Genomic DNA, 25,603 nt, shown 5'->3' with positions numbered 1-25,603 from the left:
GCCTTAAATGGCACAGGCTACAATTTCACAGACAAACCACTGTCAGAACTCTCTACTGGATAATTTAAATAGGTAGGCTGTTCATGAGACTTGCATATAATTTGCACTATGATGCAGGGGAATGTTTGTGGTCTTCTGTAGGCTACTTTATAACATTTTTCAAAAAACTTCTAAGAAATTATATCCACAGGAGGTATTACTTGAAGGTACTGGAAGGCGTCAGCCTTTGATTACAGGGAAAGATATTTCTCCTGAAATACACTAAAGAATAGAAAAATATAGGGGTGCCTGGGTGGCTCAGTCTTTAAGCGTCTGCCCTCGGCTCAGGTCATGATCCCAGGGTCCTGGGATCGAGCCCCGCATCGGGCTCCCTGCTCTGCCGGAAACCTGCTTCTCCCTCTCTCATCCCCCCTGCTTGTGTTCCCTCTCGCTGTGTCTGTCTCTGTCAAATAAATACATAGAATCTTAAAAAAAAGAAAAATATATAACTTCTAATGGACTGAAGGCACATTCTACAGTTCATATTGAAAACTGGGTTATGTCAGTTGACGAGAAATAGGGTATACATTAGAGTTAAGCATTCTGGAAATTTTCATGGTTTTACTCCTTTCACAGAGAAAGGAGTGCATCTTACTGCTCTGCATGTGACACCAGAGAGTGGGAAGATGGCTTCATCTTTATTTTAGAACTAAGTTGACTGAGTACGATGATATAAAAAGTTGGGTTAAGAGAAAATATACTCAGGTATTTGGTAAATAATTTCACATGAGGTATTTACTATGATTAATACTAGAGCCTGAGGATTTAAAGCAATATCTAAGAGTTAAAGAAATGGGCATTTGCATGAGACAACCTAACACACAGAAACCCATAAAAGCGATGGTTCCTAACCTACATTTGCTTTCATTGTTCTGTTCGTACCACATATTGGTGCTCTCTATATTAAGCAGCAATCAACTTAAACCTTGCCAGATCAAGCCATTTTTGAGTCATTAAGGCAAATGTTTGCATCTGAAATGTCACTTCAAAGTGAAAAATGTGATTTGTGACATCTGTCAGTATGAATACATTTCTAAACAGCTATCTGGTTCCTTATATAATGTAAGCAGAATAGAAAATACATTTTTTTATGGATCACCAGAATACGGTATGAATGAAATATAGTCTCAGGATAATAGTATTTTAGACCATAAATATTCCAGTGTAAATCCCTCATGACTAGATGGTAAAGAACAGAATCAGAACTCAGGTTCCTGGAAATATGTTCTGCCTTAACACACTGCCCCTTCCAGATATATATATATATATCAACAATACAGAAATAAAAATCATAAAGATACCCTCACACATTAAGTTTAGAAAAGTGACAGTTTTTAAAAATCTCTGAGATTTTTAAAATAAAATAAAAAGATAAAGACTATTAACAGTTTGATGGTGTATTTTTATCTGATTTGTTTTTATTCTAGCTTTAAAAGAAGTCATAGTTGTACTAACGTAGCATCATATAATTTTAAAGATTACTTTTCCATTTGATTTTATAAAAAACACATACCATAGTTTCAAAACTTTTGTAAATATGCCTGGGTGGTGTTTCATTGAATTGGATGTTCCATAGTTTAGAAAATGATTTCTATTTTTGGTCTAATTTTGGAGTGAAGTCCTCCAGATTTAAATACTTTGCACTGATGCCTGAAATTAAAATCATTTTGCCTTACGTTTCTTGTGACTTTAGGAGTGCAGTGTTCATTCTAGTTAAACTCAATCTTTTTCAAGAAGAATCTTAAGAAGAAAATCTCAATGGCAAAGTGTGAACAAGCAAAAGATCTGCCAATAATGGGAATAGAGCTATCCCCATGATGTTGTAATTCTCAGAGCCAAGGAATAAGTCTTGGATATTTTGGGATTGGTTTGCCCAAATATCGGATGTGAAGAAGTCTTCAGGTTCACATTTTTCCTGGATTAGCCAATGTTCAACTCTTTATCCTTATATAGAAATGGCTGGACTGGTCACATTTTAAAAAGAAATGAAGAAAAAATTTTTCAGGCCAAATCAAATTTTATGTTTCTGTTTCTCCCAAATTATTTTCAGATGCAAGAAAAAGCAAACCACACAGAAGAACTGCACACTGCAATGAAGTTGGAATGCAAGTCTTCATCAGAAGGGAGGGAACAAACTTTGGATAATTCAACCACAAAATATGTGAACCACAAACAAGTGTAAACACACAGGTAGACACAACACACACACACCACACACACACACACACACACACACACACACTAACACAGGTTCGCCCTTTTCCCAGGAATTTTCATCAATGTAGTGTTTTTTTTTTTAAAGCTTATTAACAGCCTAGTAAAAGTATATAAAAATTTCCTGTCTGTTTCCATGTTTAAATGCTTGGCTTTACAAATATTGCGAATATACAAAAACAAAACAAAACCCCAAAATAAAAAAATACAATCCATGGAATTCAGTTTCTTATGATCAGACCATACATAGCTGATTGAAATAAAAAATAAATTACTATGCTTCAAGTCTTCCTCTAGGACCCAGGACCCAAATCTTTTCCTAAAATATAGGCATTTTTACCACAAATTGTCTCTTTTTTACCTCTTTCATTTAGGCTTATTTATGTAGAGGGCAGAAAATTTCTACAAAATAAAGTTAGGGATTAAAGACACCCATCAGGTTGTCTTTTTCTTGGGTGCAAACAAGTTAAAACTAGGCAATTAAAGAATAGTGGCCTGATAGCAAATTGTAGTTTCTTTGCCAGTTGCCATACATTTTTGAAAGTATCTAGTTATGCATAAGTTATAGATTTTTAGAAATATTTTGACTTTTTAATTTTTTCAGATAATTAAGATTTTCACCAGGCTGTGAAATCTCTTTCAGGCATCTTTACAGTAAAATGAGAAACTTTATATGACATCCAAATCTTTTGGGGAAATAGTAATGTCTTACATTTCTTGATTTTGTAGTTACTTTTCAAAGACCTTATGCCATAAGATTATATGATTAATTCCATTCATTTCTTCCTTATTCCTTCATTGCCTTATATGTGTCAGGTATGCGATTAAGTTTTAGGGATTTCTACATGCATAACATAACACATATCCATAAAGGGCTTTCATTTGTCTACAGGTAAACAGGTAATTTAAAAGATGATTGGGCACTTTTATTTTTGAAAATATGGTAGGATAGTTGTCCAGAAAAACTCTTCCAGAAAATAATACCTACAAATACTGAATAACTTTTTATAAAATGATATATTTTTGTTTTACTTGTCTGAAATGATGAAAAAGACAAGGAAATCTTAATAGGCAAATAGTAAGAAGGTATAAATACAAAGAAGCAGGCAAGTTCCAAAATCACTGTTTGTCCTGAGGGCATCTGCCATACCTGGTGGCCCACAGCTGCATGGGCAAAGTAGAGACAAAGCCTGGAGTCTATGCAAGGGGAGATATAAGAGCAAAAAAAAAATCCAAAACCAAAAGCCTCCAAATGGTGACATCCCGGTAAATGAACTGAGAAAGAACATTCTCAGAAGTATATTGAAGGCATACAAGAAACTGTGAATGAGAATCACCAAAATAATCAGACTCAAAATATTGTAGGTTTTGAAAAGACACATATAGACTATGAAGTGAATATCAGTCACGTGTTTCAAATAATGAATCTGAAAATAAAGGCTTTAAACAGAATATAGTACAGAGACAAAGAAATTAAAAATATGAAATATAGTTAAGCAAACCAGAAGATGAAGAAGGTAACTGAAGTATTAGATGGATAAAGAGAGACAGAGAGACAGAGAGAGTGAGGGAGAAAGATTGTAAACAAGGAAACATTCAAAGTGTTAATGATTTAGAATTTTCTAGTATTACTGAAGGATATCAACTTTTAGCTTCAGGAAGTCCAAATATAAAAAGCACATCCAGGTATACTGTTATAATATCAAAGATAAAAAGATCTTAAAAGAGAAACGAGATAAAATAACTTCAAACAAATAAAAATTAAACCAAAGCAGACCTCCCAATAATAACACTGGAAGTTAGAATATCTTCAGAGCTCTGAAAGTAAATTCAAAAAGAAAGGAAGAAGCATCAGCTTAGAATTTTATACTCAGTAAAACTATCTTTTGGAAATAAGGATGAAATGAAAACATTTTTTTTTGTATTCCAAGGAAAAACTACTTGAATACAGAATACTGGAATTTGAGACATAATCCAAATTATAAAAATAATCTCTTACATTTTGTTCTGCTTTGTAATTTACAACATTCTTTCATATTTCTTTTCTTGCCTGAGCCATAGTAATGTGGTGATGCTGTTGCCCCAAATAAGAAGTTACATTTTTCCAAAGTTTGAAAAACAAGTTTTATTAATTAACTTTAAAATGACAAAAAAATATGTAATCAATCTAGCTGACTTGGAAAACCCTGAAAAACATGTAAAGGGGAAGAAATCAAAATCATCCAGTATCTCATTCCTCAAAGATAACCACTGTCAGTTAACATTTTGCTCAAAAACCTTCCTATAATTTTCTACACAGATGTCTTTTTATAGTGTACTTTTCCTTTGAAAATAGATCATAGGCATATTACTATGTCAATCATTTTTTTCTATTATGTTATTATTTTTTTAACAATAGATAGCCTTTATAATATGAATCTTGCTTAATCATTAAAACACTACTTAGCTACTGTGGATTATTAAATAGCAAATATTTGCTTCCCTCCCTCCTACAGCATATGATTTTCTAACACTGTTGATTTCAGGCTTGGCCATGGAACTTATTTTGGCCAATGGAAGTTAATGAATTTTATGCAGAAATGATAATTGTGCTTGCCCAAACTGGTTTGGCTCTGATGCTTTGATGACTCACTGTAGAGAGTTTGGGACCCCAAAAAATACACACATCTGGAACAAATCTGAGCCCAAACTGGACCTTAGAGCCAAGTACTGTCACCACAGAGCAGCCCAGTCAAGCCAATCTAAATCAGCCAATTGTAGTTGATCTGCAGACACATAAGCATTAGAATAAATGCTTGCTATTGCAGATAACAGAGTTTGGAGATGCTTTCTTGCATGCATTAATGTGTCAACATCTGATGAATACAACTGGAATTGAACATTGAGGTCGTTTCCCGGTTTTGCTTTTATAAATAGTGCTTCAATGAACATGTTACCAGGGCTTTTTAAAAAAGTATAATTATTCCCTTTTCACAGAGGAAGAATCCTGGGTTTGGTTTAAGTGTGTACCAATGGTACACAGCTATTAAGTGGCAAAAATATAATATGAATCTGCGTCTGTCTGATGCAAAAGCCCATGTTTTTTATAAGATGCTACATTGTCAGTCACTGACATATGTTTACTCTTTGGGATAAATACATATTAAAATAAGTCTGGTGTTTTATAATAGCATAGAATAGCTTTGACTGGCAGTGTAAGTATTAACTGATTTTAGTCTCATTTTCATTTAAAATTAAATATTGCACTGAATTCTTGTTACATGAAGCACTAAAGTCTCTATAGCTATCATTTAAAGCAACTTTAATTTGGTACAATGTGTCTTTTTTTTTTCTGAAAGTAGACACTAAATCAGACAATAATTTGTAATGGAAATTGTAGGTTCAGTATGAGAATGAGTGCCTTACTAAAACTTTCATTTCTTGGTTCCCCTCTTTAAAATAGGCATTACTGGGGCACCTGGGTGGCTCAGATGGTTAGGCGTCTGCCTTCGGCTCATGTCGTGATCCCAGGGTCCTGGTATCAAGCCCGGCGTCAGGGTCCCCGCACAGCGGAGAACCTGCTTCTCCCTCTCCCTCTGCTGCTCCCCCTGCTTGTGCTCTCTTGCTCTCTCTCTCAAATGAATAAATAAAATCTTTTTTAAAAAAAGTAAAAAAAAAGGCATTATTTTCTTACTATCACTGAAGGTTTATTCATATTTTCATTTATTTCATATTTTCATATTATCTCACATACACAGTGAGATAATACTTGAAAGAATGTGATGGTACTTTTTATTAGAAGTCAGTAATGTTCACATTATTCATGTGGCACAGGATCATAAGGGAGTAATATACATCTTATGAACAAGCAGACATTACAAATTAGTAGCTGCCAAAAGAAGCCACGTTCCACTTATGTTTGCTAAGTTCAACATGTTTGATCTTTACGTGGTCCATTTAGAATTAAGGGTATGTCTATAAGTCCAGAGAATACCATTCATTTTTTTTATGTTCAGCAAATATCTAACTTTACATCATGAGCTTGAAAAGTAAGATGAATTTAGTTAGAATAATTCCAACAGGCCAAAAGCATTTTCCTTGTAAGCCCTCTCTACAGGAGATACAAATCTTTTTAACTTGGAGGTTGAGGGATATTATTGTCAAAAATATGATTTATGGCACTGGGGACCAGTTTGCAAATGCAACCATTTTTGTATATGGCCCTTTTGTTACATGACTACAAATATGCACATAATGTTTTGACTGGTTGGGTTCAGTCACAAAAAGAGAAGTCGAGTTAACTCAGTGAAAAATGCAGATCAGCTCTTTCACAAACAAAATCGCTTAAAATAAAAGCTAACAGGTCATTTCCAAAATTTAACATTTATTGAAGTGCACACCCAATATCTTTGAGCATGTATCCAAAAGATGATGACACAAGGAGGAATGGAATGTAAAACGAGAGACATAAAAACAGTCCTGAAAGCTAGCAGAGGGCAAAGTCATTGTCTAGTTAAATCTTTCAGAGAAACTTAATCATATCTTTTCAGTCGTCTGAAAGGAGAATTACAGAGAGTAGTGATACTGGGCTGAGGTAGTAGTGCAAATGCAGAATAAAGGCGTGATAGAAGGAAATAAGCCTAGTTTCGATGCCATGTAGGATCTTGAGAGCGATAAGAGCTAAAAGAGCTATAGGAAAAGTAGATCAAATGTCCATGAAGGATGATTTTATGTATATATATACCTGAGTATGAATATATATGTGTATGTATATGTATATCTATCTATATCTATACCTATATCTACTGAGCTGAAAGTGTATCTTTCCATATAATGCTCAAAATATTATAATCATGAAGGCTTATGCATGCAGATTTAAGAATTTCCTGAATTTCTTTTTTTCCAGAGCAAGATTGCATTCATGCCTTATGCATGTCAATACTATGACAGGGAATTAATTGGCACCAGTGAAACAAGGCATTGGTGTCTTAGCATTCAGACTCCTCATGCAAACATTTTCCATTAAAGAGTTCAGTTCAAGAGAAGCTCCTCCATATTAGCTGTATTCACTCTAATGTGTTAGAAACATGTGGGGCCAGTATGGGGCAGATGTTTCCAACTCCTCCCCAAGAAAACTCATGCTGAAGGGTGTAGGCCTGGGTGATGACCAACTATTTCTCAGGCCTTAGAAACTGCTTAAAAACCATTGTTTACTCACTGAGCATCCAAGACCATGGATGTCTGTGGCATTTCCCCTCACCCCAGGGATTCTCAGATCTTCTTGGTCCATGAATTGTCCATAAAATGATGTCATAATGAATTCACTGATGAAGCACTGTCAGATGGTGCTCACAAAGATAGGACAGAATCACAGCACTGTCAAATGTTTTCCTGCATTCCCAGCATCAGTTTTGGATAGTCTGTATCAGCCAGATGTGAACTTAATCCACTGTAGTCAGCTAACTTTGGGATGACTCTTCTCCCACATTGCTGACCATAATTATTTCCTGCTGTAAGAACACTACTCTCACTGCATGTGAATCTTTTGTTAGTTTTCCTGCATTGGCTATCATTTCAGGTTAGAAAACAGGTTTTTTTTCAAAGTATGAAATCTATAAGATCTCTATAAATGTTAAGATGTTAATTAGCATCCCCAAATCCTTCCTCCGTGATGTTTATCCAGGGAAAGACTTCTCTTTCAGTATTTATAAAATAGTGTTCAAGGTCTCTGTTATAGGCCAAAGAAGCTGATCCCCATGGACAATCTAATTTAGCTACAGACCACATGACTAACCACATCCTACTTCATTTGGCACATACATGGAGGGTAAGAAAAGGTCCACTCCAACAATAAGCACATGGTGCTCACCTCCAAAGTCTTCCCATCCTATTTGAATACTGCTCTCATTCCTCGTTCCTCAATAATCAAATGGTATGGGGGTATCTAACAAACAGAGGTCTCCTCTTGGCTCAGAAAGAATAAATTCTTTATCTGGTCAAGAAATTTATACTAACTATGGGAAAATCCTTTTTGACACTTAAGAGTTCTACCTAAAGATGCATTAAAGTTTCACTTCACTGAAGGAACTTGGTGCATCCCATTACACATCTAGGTCAAAGTAAGACCTGATGCTGTCTACATGTCTGATGGCCAGTGGCTAAATAAGCCATTTCAGGCTGAAATGAATCCTTCTGTGCTGTTTCTTACTCCAAAACAGTGGCTCATAAACTTCTCTTTTCGATGACACACCAAGCAACAACATGTATGTGCTCAATATACTCTCATGGGCATATGTGGATTTTCACATCACCCGCAAACTTTCTTTTGTCGAGCACTCCAAAGATTCAGAATCTCCACAGTTGTTAATGACCCACCAGAAGCAGTCTCTCTCACTTGGTTGCCAGAGGCACTGTGGTGAAAGTGCCACACTCTGTTCAATCTCCCCTGAACAATCTGCTTGTGGGATGGAGAAGTCAGGAGACACAGGAGATATGTTAGAATCCCACTCGGTCTGATAATGGTGTAATATAGATACAAGTTTGTTAGAAACAACAAAGATTGAGGGAAATCAGAATAGTGATTCTGCTTGAGGTGAAGAGTACCACATCTGGCTTCTTAGCCAGTTTCTCTTAAGTCTGGGGCATCACAAATGCCAGTGAGAAGTTGAGAAGATCTGTTACTTGTACAATATAAATGGGTCATCGACCAGGAACATAAGAAATGGGTGATGGTTTCTATTGTTGAGAAATTTGAGGTTCAATTATAAATTAGCTATATTAAAAGTGTCACTGACAATGAAAAAAAAAAAAAAGAAATGGGTGATGGTCCCTGTAGACATACGGGCTTCGGGACTCCTGAAATTCTTTTGGCCTGAACGTAATTTGTGCTCTCTCTCTCCCCCTGTACCTTCTTGTCTCTTGATCACTTCAGATCTAAAGATTCATTACATTTATGAATTTTGAGTGAATTAGTGCTCCTGTGGGATTAAATGATGGGGACTGAACTTTGCAAGCTACTTCTTTCTCTGCGGCAGACTCCTGTAAAAAAGCTGATTGGAGATATCAATGCATGGGACCCCAGTTCCAGTCATCTAATCCTGTGAAGTACAAAGAAACTTTTCTATACCCCTTAATGACACCACAAAGTAGATTCTCAGAGATGAATTTACTCTAAGAAGCCACAACAAAACTTCTGGCTACAACTGCACAATTATGCATGCTCCTTCACAGTGGCCTTGCCCCAACATATGAAACAGATGCTGGTGAACTTCGTGTTAGTTTAAGTTTTATAATTTCAATACAGGGCCCCACAACCTGAATTTATTGAAGAGACTAGTCTAGGGTAAAAACCCAACTGGTCATCATAGCCACACATATTTTTTGTGTGTATTTTCTGGAGTCTGGAATCTGATGACAAATAACTTTTAAAGAATAATGTGCACAGTAACTCTTTATCCTACTTGAATGAGAACACACTGAAATGGCAGTCTGAAAATGTCATAATCTAGTCTTAAAATCAATCTTTTCAAGACTCAGTTAAAACAAACAAGAAAAGCCTTTTCCTGTCTCTAAACCAAGTCTGATAAGCATCTGGGACAATTTCTCCATAAAGTCTTCATAAAACACATCACACACCCCGAGATGCTTTCATGAAACCATTCAAATAATTGCAACCATTTTCCTCCTTCTATTATTATATTCCTTAATATGCACACAGACACAAACACAGTCCTGCCCACACTCACATACACACGCACACATACATGTGCACATGGGCCAGAGGTATTTGCTATACAAATATCTCAATATCCTCACTTTTCTTTATCTTGGACTCGGGCATGCAACATTTTTCAGACTTTTCAATAATGTGCTGATAGTGAATTAGGCTTTTATATGATCTATGGATTATGTTCTTCCAGGAACTGCCAATTTTACTCTAATATGATTCCAGTATGCTGAGAGAGTTATTCCAACTAGAATGTGCTGAAGAGAAGAATGTGGCTTCCACGCAGGGCATATTTCAACTTTTCCCAAATAACATTCTTGTAGAGATTAGAGGATAATCTGGCAGCCAGACCTAGCCAATTAAAACAGTAATTGAAATGGTTGGAAATGTTTTCCTTGGCAAAATTTGGTTATTTTGCTTCATTTTGGGTTTCCTTGAATAACAAAAAATAGGGTCAATCATAAGACTGCTAATTTAGTTTCTTGGTTATCTTTACTCATCAAACAAAAAAGGGCTGCTGTGTAGCTGAAATGAAAAATTGAACACTGTGGCATGGGTTCTCATAGAACCCATAGAACGATTCTTAAGCTAACACCAGTAAATCCATTCTCAGCATAGAATATGTGGAAATTTCTGTTGTGGGTGGAAGGGGTAAAATGTGGAGGGCGATTCAGTAGGAAATAAAAATACGCAAGAAGCATCCTTGGATTGGTTTACTTTTCCCCAGATCAATAGATACTTAAAAATTGAGACTTCTAATTTAAAGATATCAGAGATGAAGAATTAAAAAATCAATTTGTGTGCCATAATTCTCTTCTGCTGAAATCATTGTGTGCTACTAAATGTTTAATAGTCATCTCTGTGATCTGAGAGCATCTGATTTTTTAGCATTCGCCAATGTCCATGATGTAAACACTTTTTATCGTGGCTAGTTTCAATCTACCAACCCGATGTTCCTGAACATAAGACTTGGAAGGAAACATGCACAGTCAACTTTTGCAAGCCACCATACACTGTTCCAGCACATCACGGAGTGAAGTCATAGTTTTACAAAGAAGACAGATATGAACATGCAATCTAGATTGACATCTAGTAAAAATACTGATAAAAGAAATTAGTAGGCAAAAAGTATCGGCTCACAAATTAATGAATTTAAGTTTTGCTGATTGAAATGGTAAAACTTGAGAAAATCCAAATTGTGGAATTGATTTTAAAAGGAAAACACCATTTTTTCTTATCTTTTTTTATGTTGTTAATCACCATACATCGCATTATTAGTGCTTGATGTAGTGTTCCATGATTCATTGTTTATGTATAATACCCAGTGCTCCATTCAATACATGCCCTCTTTAATACCCATCACCAGGCTAACCCATCCCCCACCCCCCTCCCCTCTAAAACCCTCAGTTTGTTTCTTAGAGTCCATAGTCTCTCATGGTTCGTCTCCTGCTCCGATTACCCCCCAAAATGCCTTTTTATGTCAATCCATGCTTCTTCCCTTTCAAACCCTGCTTGTAAGCTCAAATCCTCTAAAGAAGTCTGAAAATAGGTGGTGTATCCATTTTAGCATCCTCTTGGACTTAAGACCAATTCAAAATGCCATGTACTATCCAGGCTAACCCCACACCCTAGAATCACGTGAGGAGCTTCCATAAAGTAGTAATTCTTTGATCCCACCCAGGACCAACTAAATGAGAAAGCTTTGAGGGGTGCCTCGGTGGCTCAGTTTCTTAACTGTCTGCCTTTGCCTCAGGTCATGATCTCAGGGTCCTGGGATGGAGCTGAGCCCTGTGTCCAGGCTCTCCACTCAGCAGGGAGTCTGCTTGTCCCTCTGCCCCTCCCCCTGCCCATGTGCGCTCTCCTCTTTCTCTCAAATGAATAAATAAGATCTTAAAAAAAAGGCTTTGAGTGAGGCAAGGCATTGATAGTTTTAAAAACTCCCCAAGTGTTTATTTTGCAAGCAGCGTTGAAAACAACTGCTCTATATACTTATTTGTCTACATTTTCATTGATAATGCTCTGTAGGGTAGCTGTATTCCATCCCATCAAATTATGAACCCTGCTGGACCAGATATGTGATTTCTTTTTTTTTCTTTTTATTCCTTCTCTCATCTCCATAGTATCAGTAAAAAAACACTTTGATTGTTTTGGATGGACTAGAAATAGGACACTATTCTGTTGGACTCACATTTATCCTTACTTTCTCATTTTTAGGTTTCAAACCAAGCTCAGAAATTTTTGAGATGGATCACATTCACCAGAAGCATGTCATAATTAATAATGATTTTCAGTGATCTCAGGACACACACGCAGAATAAATCACTTTTTTACCTAGAAATAGAATCTAATTATACATTTGATTTATTGAATGATTAACACATAGGATTTATCCACATATGTGCTGGTATGAATGTCAGTATATAAAGCAAAAAAAAGGGAATAAATGTTCTTGCCTTTTAAAAAAATGTAAAAATATATTAAAAATATGGGTGAGGTTTTAGTTTTTTTCCCGGAAGGACAAACTATATGATGTTATATCATAATTTTATATGATTCAGTTATTTGCACAATTACTTTGAGAAAAAAAAAAATCAAACGATCCAGAAAAGAACCTGGCCTATTTTCCAAATGCACAGTCGTCATCGTTAGTGGCAGCCTTGATCAAATTTGAGACTCTTGGAAAGACACACTCCATGTGTAGAAATCTATGCCACCTGTAGGCATTGCAGTGGAGCCAAGAACAGCAGGGAGCAAAACAAAGAGCAGCTGGGGGCTCTTCACATGTGTGATACCATGTAGGCTGATGCCCAGGATATTGTATCATTTGTCCAAAGGGTGCAGCTGCACCAGCTGGTAGGCTGGGGAAGGCGGCACAAACACAGAAGGCAGAAACTGGCACCAAGCCTCACCTCTCCCCACGGCCACTCACTTCCTCTGGGCCATGTTCACAGAGTGGCCAGCATGAGGGCAAAACCCATACTATAATTCAGCCAGAGAGTAAGTGTCATCACGCGACTCTGTCACTGGTCAGTCTTCTGCGGAGGTGTATCTGAAATGAAGCATATTGGTTCACCTGTTACGCTGCAAACTACCCCCAAACACAGAGTTTTCAAACTGCCATCATTTATTATTATTTACACCTATGTGAGCCGAATGGGGTTCAGAGGATGGCTTTGCTATTCACTGCGTTTCTGTGGCTTGACCCCAAGGCAGCTCTGGCCTGTGTGTACTTGTTCTGGGACCCAGGCTGCAGGGGGCAGGAGCAACCCGGGAGGAAGCTTTTATCACAGCCATGGGAGAAGAGCAACGGTGCAAGTGGAAATACAGGACTTTTAATGCCTAGACTTAGAACTGGCAAAGTGTCACTTTTGCTCCTATGCTATTGACCAAAACAAGTCAGATGACCGAGTTCAAATTCCAGCAATGAAGAACCATACTCTGCCCTTGAAGAGACCATGGCAAAGGCATAGACACAGGATGGAATAAAGAATTAAGTCCAATGGACAATCCATCACATAAACCTGTCAGTTTTTCTGGACAAGAATAATGAGAATGAGAATGATGATTTTGAGGCTGATTATAGCAACTATCTTTCATTACGCATTTCATTAAAACGGCCCAGGCACCATTCCAGACTCCCTGTCTCTATCTATCTATGTCTACATATATATGTATATAAAATCTCATTAAATCCTCAGGATAATCCTACAAAATGAGTACTGCTATAGTCTCATTTTACAGACAGGGTAACAGAAGTTAAAAATCTATAAACAAGTAACAGTAATTTAGATTGTAAAGTACTGTTAACAAATAGGAGGATATTGGCTAGGCAGATTTGTGAAGTAACAGAAGAAAAAGTACACTTCACCTTGAAAAAGCAAGAGAAGGTTATTCTTTTTTTTTTTTAAGATTTTATTTATTTATCAGAGAGAGAGAGAGAGCACGGGGAGGGGGTTGGCAGGCAGAGGCAGAGGGAGAAGCAGGCTCCCCACTGAACAAGGACCCCGAACGGGGGCTCCATCCCAGGACCCTGGGATCATGACCTGAGCCGAAGGCAGACACTTAACCGACTGAGCCACCCAGGCGTTTCGAGAGAAGGTTATTCTTGAATTTATGTTCAAAATATACATTCAGGAATGTTTTTGGAAAACAGTAATCATTAATAGAATTTAAAACTACATGTGTCAGTCTCAAATCACTTAATGGTATTCAGTCAAACATAACAAATTTGAGAACAAAACTCATTCATTTTCTCTCTCATTTGTTTAGCAATTTTTTCATGACAACCTATGACTGCCAGGCAGTATTTAGATGCTGCATAAACAGCAGCAAACTAAGCAGACAAAATCCTAGCCCTCAGGGAACTTAGTTTTAGTGTTGAGATACAGACAATAAAGATGTTGAATAAATACATTACATGGTACTTTAAAAGAACATAGTTACTACAAAAAATACAGTGGATAAGGAATTCTAAGATGTAAGCTTACAATTTTATTGTTTAATTTAAATCTTTTTCAAGTTTTTATTTAAATTTCAGTTAGTTAACATACAGTATAACATTAGTTTCGGGAGTACAATATAGTGATTCAGCACTTCCATACAACACCCACGGCCCATCACGACAAGCGCACTCCTTAATCCCCATCACCTATTTTAAGCTTGCAATTTTAAACTGGGTAGTCAAGGTAGGCCCTACTGAAAAAGTGATATCTCAGTCAAGACTTAAAAGTAGCAAGGAACAAGGGTGCCGGGGTGGCTCAGTTGGTTAAGCATCTGCCTTGGGCTCAGGTCCTGATCCCAGGGTCTTGGGGTCAAGTCCCACATCAGGCTCCCTGAAAAGTGGGGAGTCTGCTTCTCTCTCTGTCCCTCCCCTCCATTCATGCACACTCTCTCCCTTTCTCAAATAAATAAAACCTTTAAAAAAAAAGTAGTAAGGAACAAGCCATGGAGATAATGGAGAGGAGAATTTTCCAGGTACTGGAAACTTGTTTTGCAAAGACCCTGAGGCAGGAATGTGCCTGATATGTTCAAGGAAGGAAGGGAGGGAGGGAGGGAGGGAGGGAGGAAGGAAGGAAGGAAGGAAGGAAGGGAAAGTAAGGAAATAACTGATTTAAGAGTTAAATTGAGGAGGTAGCTAAATAGTAACAGAAGAGCCGGTATTTCTAGTTTTTTGGATTCTTTATATTTTATTAATTTAGTTAGCTAATTAACCAGCTAGGTAGGTAGATAATTTTAAGGAGCTAATATATGCAAATAGTAAATTTCCAGTAGTACAAAGGAGTCCATTGAGAAGTAAGCCCCTGCCCTGCCCTTACCCAGAGTTCCCAGCTCCCATCCCAGAGGAAACAATGTTACCAGGTCTTCTATGTATCTTTCCAGACATTCAGTGACTTTTTCTACTATACGCCCCCAAGTGAGGTAATTTGGAAAAGCAGAAAGTATCTCTGAGGGAGATCTGGACAAAGTTTGCTTTCATAGATGTACCTTCGTCTTTGTGCTATAATTATAGGCCCCCAATGAGGATGGCAGCCCAAGTCATGCTCATCCCAGACGGGTGGGGTGGGGCCTATCTTGTGAAGTCACCAAGTCACCTCATGAAGAAACTACCTGTGTGTGGCCACGATTTATTTTGAGAACTATTTCTGTTCCCACATCCAGAGGAAGATTCCATGACTGTTGTTACTTGTGTCATTTTCTCCCAAGGATAAGGAGTGATTTCACTTAGCACTTGAAAACAGGTGTAATGAAGTGAAAAAACAAACTGTAACAAATAATAATAATAATAATAATAATAATAAAAAGTAAAATAAAATAATAATAAAGTAAAAAATAGATGGAAAACTTCTGTGTTTCACCAATGGGTACAGAAAGGTGACAATAGGTTCTTTGTTTGATAAAAGTTAGAAGGTGCAGGGCAATCCAAGATTTTCCTCTAAGTGCAGCCAAATTACGTGTAAGGCAGGTGTGATCACCACCATACTATGGAAACCAGCCAAATTATGCATAATGCATACTTCAGACTTTCAGACATTTTCCTTGCAGGTAAACAAATGGCAATCCATAAAACTCCTTGTATGTCCCTGATATCGCAATTGGTCTGCTCTTTTAACATGGCCCTCACAGTCTGATTCTGCTCAGTGAGATGTCCTGTGTAATTTTCTAAAAGCGTTAGGAAAAGTGCTATATGATCATAGTACCTACTGCTCTAATCTTAGTAGGATAAAGAAAAAGATGCTTTATTCTTCAGAGAGATCCTTATGATCATAGCATTTGCCAACAGTGGCAACAAACAAACTCTTTACAATTACTAGTGCATAAGGTTTCTTGATCCATGTAATCCCAAGAAGAGGCTAAATAATCATCACCACCACCACCATCATCATCACCAAAAGGTAAGGGTAAGAATGTTACCAACTGAACTTAACTTTGGGTATTTTTTGTAAAGTCTATGGCAACATGTCTCAAACTTCTAAAGGCCACTAGAATGTAAGCCCCATCAGATGATGCCTATTTCCATAATGTTTAGACCTGTGCCTAGCCCTCATGTCAGGGTTAATTTTATGCATCAACTTGGCTAGGCCATGGTACCCAAATATTTGGTCAAATGTTCCTATAGATGTTTCTATGGAACTATTTTAAAAGTAAGATTAACATTTAAAACAAAAGATTTTGGGAAAGCAGATTACCTCCATAATGTATGCGGGTCTCATCCAATCAACTGAAAGCCTTAATAGAAAAAAAGACTGACCTGCCTGAGCCAAGAAGCAATTCTGCCAGCAAGACTAACAGACGCATACTGTAACTCTTCCCCGGGTCTCCAGTCTGTAAGCCTATCCTGCAGATCTTGGACTTGCCAAGCTTCCACATCACTGGAGCCAATTCCTGAAAATAAATGTCTCTTTATAAATGTAACTGACAAGATATGTGTACATTAGTAAAAACTAGGTAATTCCATTTCTCTGAAGAACCCTGACTAATACAATTTAGTAGGTACAGAGTAGTTCCAAATAGCATTTGTTGAATGAATGAATGAATGAAATACTAATTCATAACCAATATATGTATGTTTCTTCGGTGGATGTGTTTGGCATGTGTTCAAATTTTTTTGTGTCAAAATAATCATTAAAACTGTTATTGTAGAAACTCTATAATTTAGAAGTAAAATTTAACTGTTACAACTCTTGCTACTATTTTCCTGATAACCTAAATAGATGGTATCCAGCTTTCTCTATTGGTAAAAGAGAGGAGTGATAGCTTTATTTTGAATTACACCACTCAGTTCTCGACACAGTGAAATTGCCAGAGTTTAACCAATCTCCCAAATCAAATCCAAAATATAATCTTCTAGAAAATAGTGGTTGCATATCACTAGATTGTCTCTAATCTGCTGGGCATAAACAACCATTTATAGCTGCCAATGATCATTTTTCATCAAGTAAAAATTAGGAATAAAATGCATAGCTCAAAGTTTATCTGTGTCTTCCAAAATCAATTTTAACACACATACACACACACACACACACACACACACACACGTATACACACACAGTGCTCATGTACTAAAATGCATTTTGTTGCTTTATCTGAAAAGAACAACAATGAAAGCAAGGCCACAATGGTCTCTTCCCCACTAGGCTGAGCTGATACTTATTTTTCTAACAGGTTATCTCTAGAATTAAAATGTATGGTTACCTTGTACTAGTATTTCGTCTTCTCATTCCAACTTGTTTTTTCTTAACTTAAAAAATGACCTAAATTCCATTTTCTTTTACATTCTATGCCTTGCTTGCCTCCCCTGACATACATAAACCATCATAAAATTTGACCACTAACCTTCTTCTTTTGCTTTTCAAAATTTTTACCTAATCTAATGCACATATACTATTCTAAAAGGACCTCTGGATCTAGCAAACTCTCATTTAATGATACACATTTCAGACTCAATCTGAAGATTCAAATCGATTAACATCAGTGAAGACCTTTGAGAAAGAAGTCAATAGATGTATTGAGGATGCTTGAAATACGAGCAACAGCCTCCCAAAACAGGGAAAGAGAAAATGGTGATTTATTCATGGTCTATTTGGCACCTTCTCTTATTTGTACCTTAATCTTCCACTGCTATTGTCCAACCTGGGCTTCTTTTCCCAGCATAATCAATCTAGACCATGTATGCTTACTATAAACATATAACCCTCTGTCCCATCCTAATATTCAAGATATAAAGCTAAGGTGCTCATGGGTACTAATGGGTTAATACTTTGACCCTGCCAGGTACCAACCAATATAGTGTTTTAGAGATGATGTCTTAACCTGAACAATGTAATCCATTAGTTGGAATTTTAGTTTCCCATTGATCAACAGAAAAAATATTTAGGATAAAAATTGGCTTTTGGAACCCCTTAAATCAAACCAACTAGGAATGTGCCTATTCAAACTTCATGGGGAGTTTACTAAAATTATGATTTTGTTAGACACCCAAGAAAGAATCTAAAAAGACCGAAACAGGAAAGAAGACAGATATTATGATATTAATATCAGCTTTAGAAGATAATTTTATCATTTAATATAATTATTTGACTTCCTGTGTTTTAAAAATGCTGGCTCCTAAAGTCATTCATAAGTAAATGAATCTGAGAGGCATGACTTCTGATCAATAGTAAGATTGAGGACACACTTCAAATGTAGCTTCCATGTAGAAAACCAAAGGGACAATTTAACTGGATTCCTATGTAAAATGGATAGATTACCCTCCAAGAGGAAGGAGGGAGGAAAGGAAGGAGGGAAGGAAGGAAGGAAGGAAGGAAGGAAGGAAGGAAGGAAGGAAGGGAGGGAGGGAGGGAGGGAGGGAGGGAGGGAGGGAGGGAGGGAGGAAGGAAGGAAGAGAATTTACATCTTAGAAATTAAAGCTGTTGGATGTCTTCTAAAATTAGTCAGCATTACCCATTTAAAGAATTATAAAAGAAGAGAGAGGTAAAATTAGGTTCAATTTTGCATTTGTGGAGATGAAATAGAACTTTTTCTAAGAGAAGTTAATAAACTCAAGATTAGATATTAAAACAAATTCCTTAGTTGGAAAGATGAAATGTATGAAACAGATTTGTTTGGGGAGTTGCTGTGTAAAGCCTCTGATGTTGGGCGAAGTAAAGGAAAATGTTGTTGGATCTTGAGTTTAATTTTTTAATTTTTTTAGTGAGTAGAAATGAACTCATCTCAATAGCATTTCCTCTTTTGTACTCTGCCTAAGCTATTCTTCTAAATTGTAATATTTAGCCATGCCAATTCCCAGAGATTCTCATATTTCTGTCTCGGTGCTGCTCATGAAATAAACAAAATTCCTACAAACTGGAGCTACATCTTAAATCGATTTATCCTATTAGTAAAAACTATGGTGTAGTAAAGCACACAGCACAGGGAGCTAAGGGGGGTCCGCATTATAGACTCAGCTCTTCTGCTGGCTATCTGCCGATGACCTCTCTGGGCCTGGGTTTTCTCCTCAGTAAAACAAGAGAGATGTAATAAATAACTCCTCACCTATCTTCCAACCAGCAGAATTTGTCTTTGTCATATAAAAGTAGCCTGATCATGAATAACAATCTTAATAGCAGTGAGAAATGCATGGAGTCACTTTTCAACAACTTCGACACTCCTGTGTCTTGAACAAAAGCTTGGAAATCCTATAAATCTGTCCCCCATCTTCAGTCAGAACTGCATCTTAACTATTCAGGTGACTCTTAAGAGATTCTCCCCAAGAGGCAAACCTCACCAACTTCTTCTGTAACCTTAAGGCCAGAAATGCTTCCTTCCTTCTGGTCTGAGTTGCCTGACTGGATTTTCAACTTAATGTCATGGATTCTATCCTTAGCAGGGAGGGAACACAATGGGCCTGGCCATTTACGTGCTATCTATCATTAATCTGAGCCATGGTAAATTTGTTTGTACTAGAGTTTCTGTGGTCTTACATTGCATTCCAGTGAAATGATAGAACCTGATCTCCTGATGGAATGTTCTCTTGCAGGTCTAAAATGACTGGATGATAAAGCCTAACAGGCTGGCAAGAATACTGAGCAGTTCTTGATAGGGGACACAGGGAAGGACATTGTTTCTCTCACTGACCAGTCTCCTAGCAGCCTAATGCACAGTGGCTCTTGACATCATGCTCTCTAAAAACCCAAATTTGGAAATGTTAAATCAATTCTTCTAAAATGAAATATGGACTCGGGAAATTGTGTTTTTAAAATATGGCTAAATTTCTAGTCGTCCCAGTGCTTAAAAGAGGAATTTTTTTTCTTTTTTGAGAGAGAGAGAGCGTGCACATCAGTGGGGGCAAGGGGAGAGGGGCAAAGGGAGAGGGAGACAGAGAATCCTAAGCAGGCTCCACGCTCAGGGCATAGCCTGACACGGGGCTCCATCTCAGGACCCTGAGATCATGACCTGAGCTGAAATCAGGAGTGGGATGCTCAACCGACTGAGCCACCCAGGGGCTCCAAAAGAGACAGGTAAATGCGATGAAAAGAAACATAACCATATTGTGTATCCCCACCTCCTGCTTTCTAACAAGTAAGCTCTTAGGATGCCCATTTTATAGACAAGGCCGATAAAATGGAACAGGAACCCTATCAAAAATGAATGCACCAAGAAATAGGCAATGCTAACAATAGAAGCTATTTAAGAAGGAACCGCACAAGATATTGAAAAGACGGTGAAAGCTGTTTTTCTTTGCTGACACCCAAAAAGTAACCTGAAAGAGCTTCCTCGTCCCCTTTCCTCCTCCTCTGAGTTGTGCAGCTCTCCTGTGAGAACCCTGGGGGAGGGCAGAGTGGTATTCCCCGAGGATGGGCTTTCCCAGCCCCTTCCAGAGCAGTCCAGGTCTGTGAATCAAGGCCGGGGGTGGGCCCAGCACAGTTTTCCTTTCCCCACGCAGGCCATGATTAAGAAGGCATCTGTCTGTCAACAGAGGCTTTCAGCTGTATTTCCAGCCCAGCTTCCTCCCAACTGACTCATCCAGTGATGCCACAATCTAATGTTTATGACCTAACAGTTGATCACCATGGAAGGAGCACAAACCTTAGACTGTTGAGGAGCAAAACCAGTGTTGAGATGCTGGACAGTTTCGGAAGAGGCAAAAGAAGACCTTTATTCATCGAGACCACATGTGAGGACTGAACACCCTATTCCTCATGTGGGCACTTCCACCGGTTGCTAAAACTGCTATGTGGACGTCTTCGTGCCTGTCGGAGGACCCGAATAAGGCCTTCGGGTGACTGAGGACTAACAAATGCCATGGCATTTAGAAATGAAGAACAAGAAGCCGAAGGGAAAATGTGTATGTAGCCATGTAATGAGGTTTGGATGACCAACTCGGTTTCCTTACCTTTTTGCCAGCATGTGGCGATGGTTTTAAAAGAGAAAGAAAATGTGCTGAATGCCAGGAAAAGATTAAGAGCCCCCAAAACTCAACCTCACAAACAGTCCTGCTGGTAAATTCACAAGCTGGGAGTATCAGGATCCACTTTCTGGTTATTCTGGGAACCCCCCCCCCCATAAAAATAAAAGCCAAAATGAAAAAGCAAGCCAATGGAATAAAATAACTGCTTTTGAGTAAGGATCATTGTATCAAATGCGATGAGGGGCAGGAGGTCTTGGCACCCATGTGGTAACTAGATGAGGAGGGTGGCGCGGTCAAGGTGAAGTGAGTTTGCCTTCCTGGACTGCCCTTCCCAGACTAATAATCAAAAAGAGCTGTCCTTCCTCAGCCCCAAACAGCCCTGAACGAACAGTGTCTCCCAGTAGTGCTTGCGGCTTACAAGTAATGTGAGAGTCTTTTTATAACTGTTGAGGTTTAATTTAAAAGGAAGCTTCAGAATCAGCGGTAAAGGGAGGGGAATGTTGTGAACTACAGACCATCTGAAATGGGGAAAATCATAAATACCAGAGTGTCTGATTATGTGAGCGTCTCTTGAAGTCGAATAATGAACCTTCTTCATGTTCTGCTTTTCTGGACTTGGCTCCCTCTGACAAATTTGCAGGCATCAGGGTCTGTCTGGAATTCATTCCAAGTTGGAGGGATATTTTTTCCCTTGACATTTTGCAGCTGAGACAGCCCCGAGCAGGAAGCTGAGAAGCGTAACATTACCAAATATGTCCTTTCTCCTGCCCTTATATTTTGTTTCCACAGGAAAAGAAGGCTGATGAGGGCCAATGAGAACACGGCCACAGGGGCGGCCTCTACTGGAGGTGGGGAAATTGATCAGATGCCATTTTTCACCAAAAAAGAGAGATGCTTCTAGGTACCACCAGTTGAAATGTGTGCTATGCTGGAGAAAGACGTCTGACCGTTTCCTACAAATTGCCCAGCTATTTCTGAGAAATATTTATCACCACTTTGGTCTCATTTTCTCATGTAGGCCTTTGCTAAGAAAGCAGGCAGTGTGGTATATTGCTAACATGTCTGTGCCTTTGACCAGATCACTTGACCTTGAGGGGCTTCAGATTCTCTATTGGTAAAAGGAACTTTGGATGTGATGATTTCCCAGATCTCTCCAGGTTCCCATGACTAAAGTCTGCAAGATAGTTTGAGCACATGCCTCAATCACTAAAATAAGTTTGAATATCCATCTAGTTACATGTGTATGTATATGTACTGCTTTATAAGTATATTATAAACTGACAAAATATATAAAACATATAAAATACAGATTAAAAAGGAGACCAAATATGTAAATTCTAGTATTTTCTCTCTAAACCTCAATAGTTTCTCTTAAGCACTCCCTGGTGTCTCTTTGGAGATCAGTGCTCTAAGCCACATTTCAGCTCTGCTTTTCTTTATGGATGTAAGACATTAAATCATCATTTCCACAGGGACTAAGAGAAAACATAGGTCAGTATGTGTGACTGCAGATTACATACCCTTTGCTTGCATATTAAATACATAAAAGTTTTTTATTATTTTTTTAAATTTTTATTTTTATTTTTTTAATTTAAGATTTTATTTATTTATTTGACAGAGAGAGTGAACACAAGCAGGGGGAGCAGCAGGTAGAGGGAGAGGGAGAAGCAGGCTCCCTGGTGAGCGGAGAGCCCAATGTGGGGCTCGATCCCAGGACCAAGACCTGAGCAGAAGGCAGATGCTTGGAGCGCCTGGGTGGCTCAGTGGTTAAGTGCCTGCCTTCGGCTCAGGGTCCTAGGATGGAGCCCCGCATCAGGCTCCCTGCTCAGCGGGAAGCCTGCTTCTCCCTCTCCCACTCCCCCTGCTTGTGTTCCCTCTCTCGCTGTGTCTCTCTCTGTCAAATAAATGAATAAAATCTTAAAATGAAGAAGAAGAAGGAGGAGGGGGAGGGGGAGGGGGAGGAGGAGGAGGAGGAGAAGAAGAAGAAAAAGAAGAAGAAGGCAGATGCTTAACTGACTGAGCCACCCAGGTACCCCAAGAAAGTTTTTTTAAACCATAATCTTCTTTGGTTAATCTTATTGTACTACTTCTAAAAGAGAATAGTTACAGAGAAATTTCTTTACTGAGAAAAACAGCAGTGTAAGTTTGTTGTAAATGGCAACTGACAATCTTGAGTCAGGGAAATATTTGGGAGCAGTAGAAATTGGGGTAATCTGGAATATGTATGTTGTGTCCAAAGACAGAAGCTGTTTTTCAGCCCCAGCAAGCTTTCGTCATGCAGGAAGGGAGGCCGAGTGCTGCCAAATGTGATTTTTCAAAAGAATTGGGAGATCCAGATTTTAATGTGAAATTAAGTTAATTTCTCAAAATAATGTTGCTCAAAAATTTTAGAGCCAAGCATATGATAACGATGAACTATTCTCAGCTAATGGAAAGGCCCTTGGTGATCTCTGACCTCATAATCAGCTGATTTAGCTCTGTAATTTTTTTTTAGATTTTTATTTATTTATTTATTTATTTGAGAGAGATAGAGAATGAGAGATAGAGAGCACGAGAGGGAAGAGGGTCAGAGAGAGAAGCAGACTCCCTGCTGAGCAGGGAGCCCGACGCGGGACTCGATCCCGGGACTCCAGGATCATGACCTGAGCCGAAGGCAGTTGCTTAACCACCTGAACCACCCAGGCGCCCCAGCTCTGTAATTTTTATGATAATATTGGCACTGTATTCAGACATCCAAGTCTCTGGGCAGGGTGGTTATGTATGCGTAAGAGAGAAAGACATGAAATGTCATTTCGTTAAGACAATAATGTTTCTCTCTCACCAGCTTTTCAAAAGGGGTCACTTCTTGGATACTTTTAAGGCTGCATCATCAGACCAATAATCTATGTTGTTTAGTCATAAAAATAAGGAAAATACTACATTGCTCTTGATATACCTGCTGCTTTTGCATATCGAAATACCATAGAAAAGAAGTATTACCTTAAATTTTGATGTTTTATTGATTAGAGATTGGCAAACTTTTTCACAGATATTTTTCAGTAAAAATTGAAGCCCTGTGGGCCATCTGGTTGCTGTTGCAACTACTCAGCTCTGCATGGTTGCGTAAAAGCAGCCATAGACTATACATTGCAAACAAATGAGCCTGGCTGAGTTCCAATAAAACTTTATTTACACTAACAGACTGTGGGCCAGATTTGGCCTGTGGGCTGCGGTTTGTCAGCTCCTGTATTAAATCATTAGCTCTTCCAGGGTATACTCTGTGTCTGATTCAACTCTGTATCTTCAGTCCACGCAATCCTGGTACAGAGGAGGCACTCCACGAATATTTGCTAAAATAAATTGAAGGGTGTGGAGTTTAGCAATTTATGTCAACAATAATTAACTTCCCATTTGGGAGATAGAAAACCCACAGTAGGGTTTATGCGTTGTGTCCACCATGAGGCTTACATCGGCGTATGAATTCTCTCAGGGAATTTGTGGCTCATCCAAATGTTCTGAACCAGGAAAAGAGGTACTTAATCATGTTAATGAAGCAACCTGAGACTGCTGAGACCCCACACAGACTGAAGGGCCAAGGAGCAAGAGCCACAAAAAGGCCTCAGAATTTTATAGACAGGCTTCTTCCAAATCTTTCCTCAACTCTTCTTTTTTAACAACTTAAATGACCAAATACTAGGCATCTATTGTGTTCTTATCTGTAGTGCAGTGCTTCTCAAAATTCTGGTCATGACCCAGTGGCCATACACTAAAATGTTTCCCAAAACAACTCTTACTCTTTTTCTCCCATTTCTAAATTTTGTTTTTATGAATTGAGGTATAATTGACATATAACATTAGCTTCAGATATACAACATAACAATTCAGTATTTGTGTATATTGTAAAATGATCACCACAACAAGCCTAGTTAACATCCATCATTGTCAGTTGTCATATGTTACAACATTTTTTCTTGAAGTGAAAACTTTTAAAAGCTACTTTCTTTGCAACTTTCAAATATGCAATGCTGTGTTATTAATTAGCATTGCCATGCTCTACATTACATTTTTCATGACTTATTTATTTTATAACTGGAAGTTTGTGCCTTTTGACCCCCTTTACCCATTTCTTCCATTTCTCAACCCCTGCCTCTAGCAACCACCATCTGTGCTCTGTATTTATGAGCTCAGTTTTTTGTTTTTTCAGATACCTCATATAAGTGAGATCATAGAGTATTTATCTTTCTCTGTCTGACTTATTTCACTTAGCATAATGCCTCAAG

The 25,603-nt window shown here is 38.1% G+C and overlaps 1 protein-coding gene and 1 long non-coding RNA gene across 3 annotated transcripts in view; one reads left to right on the top strand and one right to left on the bottom strand.

Annotated features, from left to right (window-relative positions):
* VNN1 (vanin 1) overlaps window positions 1-25,603 on the top strand; it is a 725,633-nt gene that overhangs the window by 484,483 nt on the left and 215,547 nt on the right. The window lies entirely within an intron of this gene.
* The window catches only part of LOC112818459 (uncharacterized), a 219,506-nt gene that overhangs the window by 22,553 nt on the left and 171,350 nt on the right, over window positions 1-25,603 (bottom strand). The window contains exon 1 of one of the 2 annotated variants that reach the window (XR_012378571.1): window positions 7,451-7,488. The exons of the other annotated variant lie outside the window; for it this stretch is intronic. This is a non-coding gene — a long non-coding RNA (uncharacterized lncRNA). Of the gene's footprint in view, window positions 1-7,450; window positions 7,489-25,603 lie in introns of those variants that run through there. 2 annotated transcript variants of the gene reach the window in all.

This window comes from Callorhinus ursinus, unplaced genomic scaffold (genome assembly GCF_003265705.2).
Source record: "Callorhinus ursinus isolate GAN/ISIS: 27379988/994484 unplaced genomic scaffold, GSC_fseal_2.0 scaffold6, whole genome shotgun sequence".
NCBI lineage: Eukaryota > Metazoa > Chordata > Mammalia > Carnivora > Otariidae > Callorhinus > Callorhinus ursinus.
This window is presented reverse-complemented; position numbering and strand designations above follow the sequence as displayed.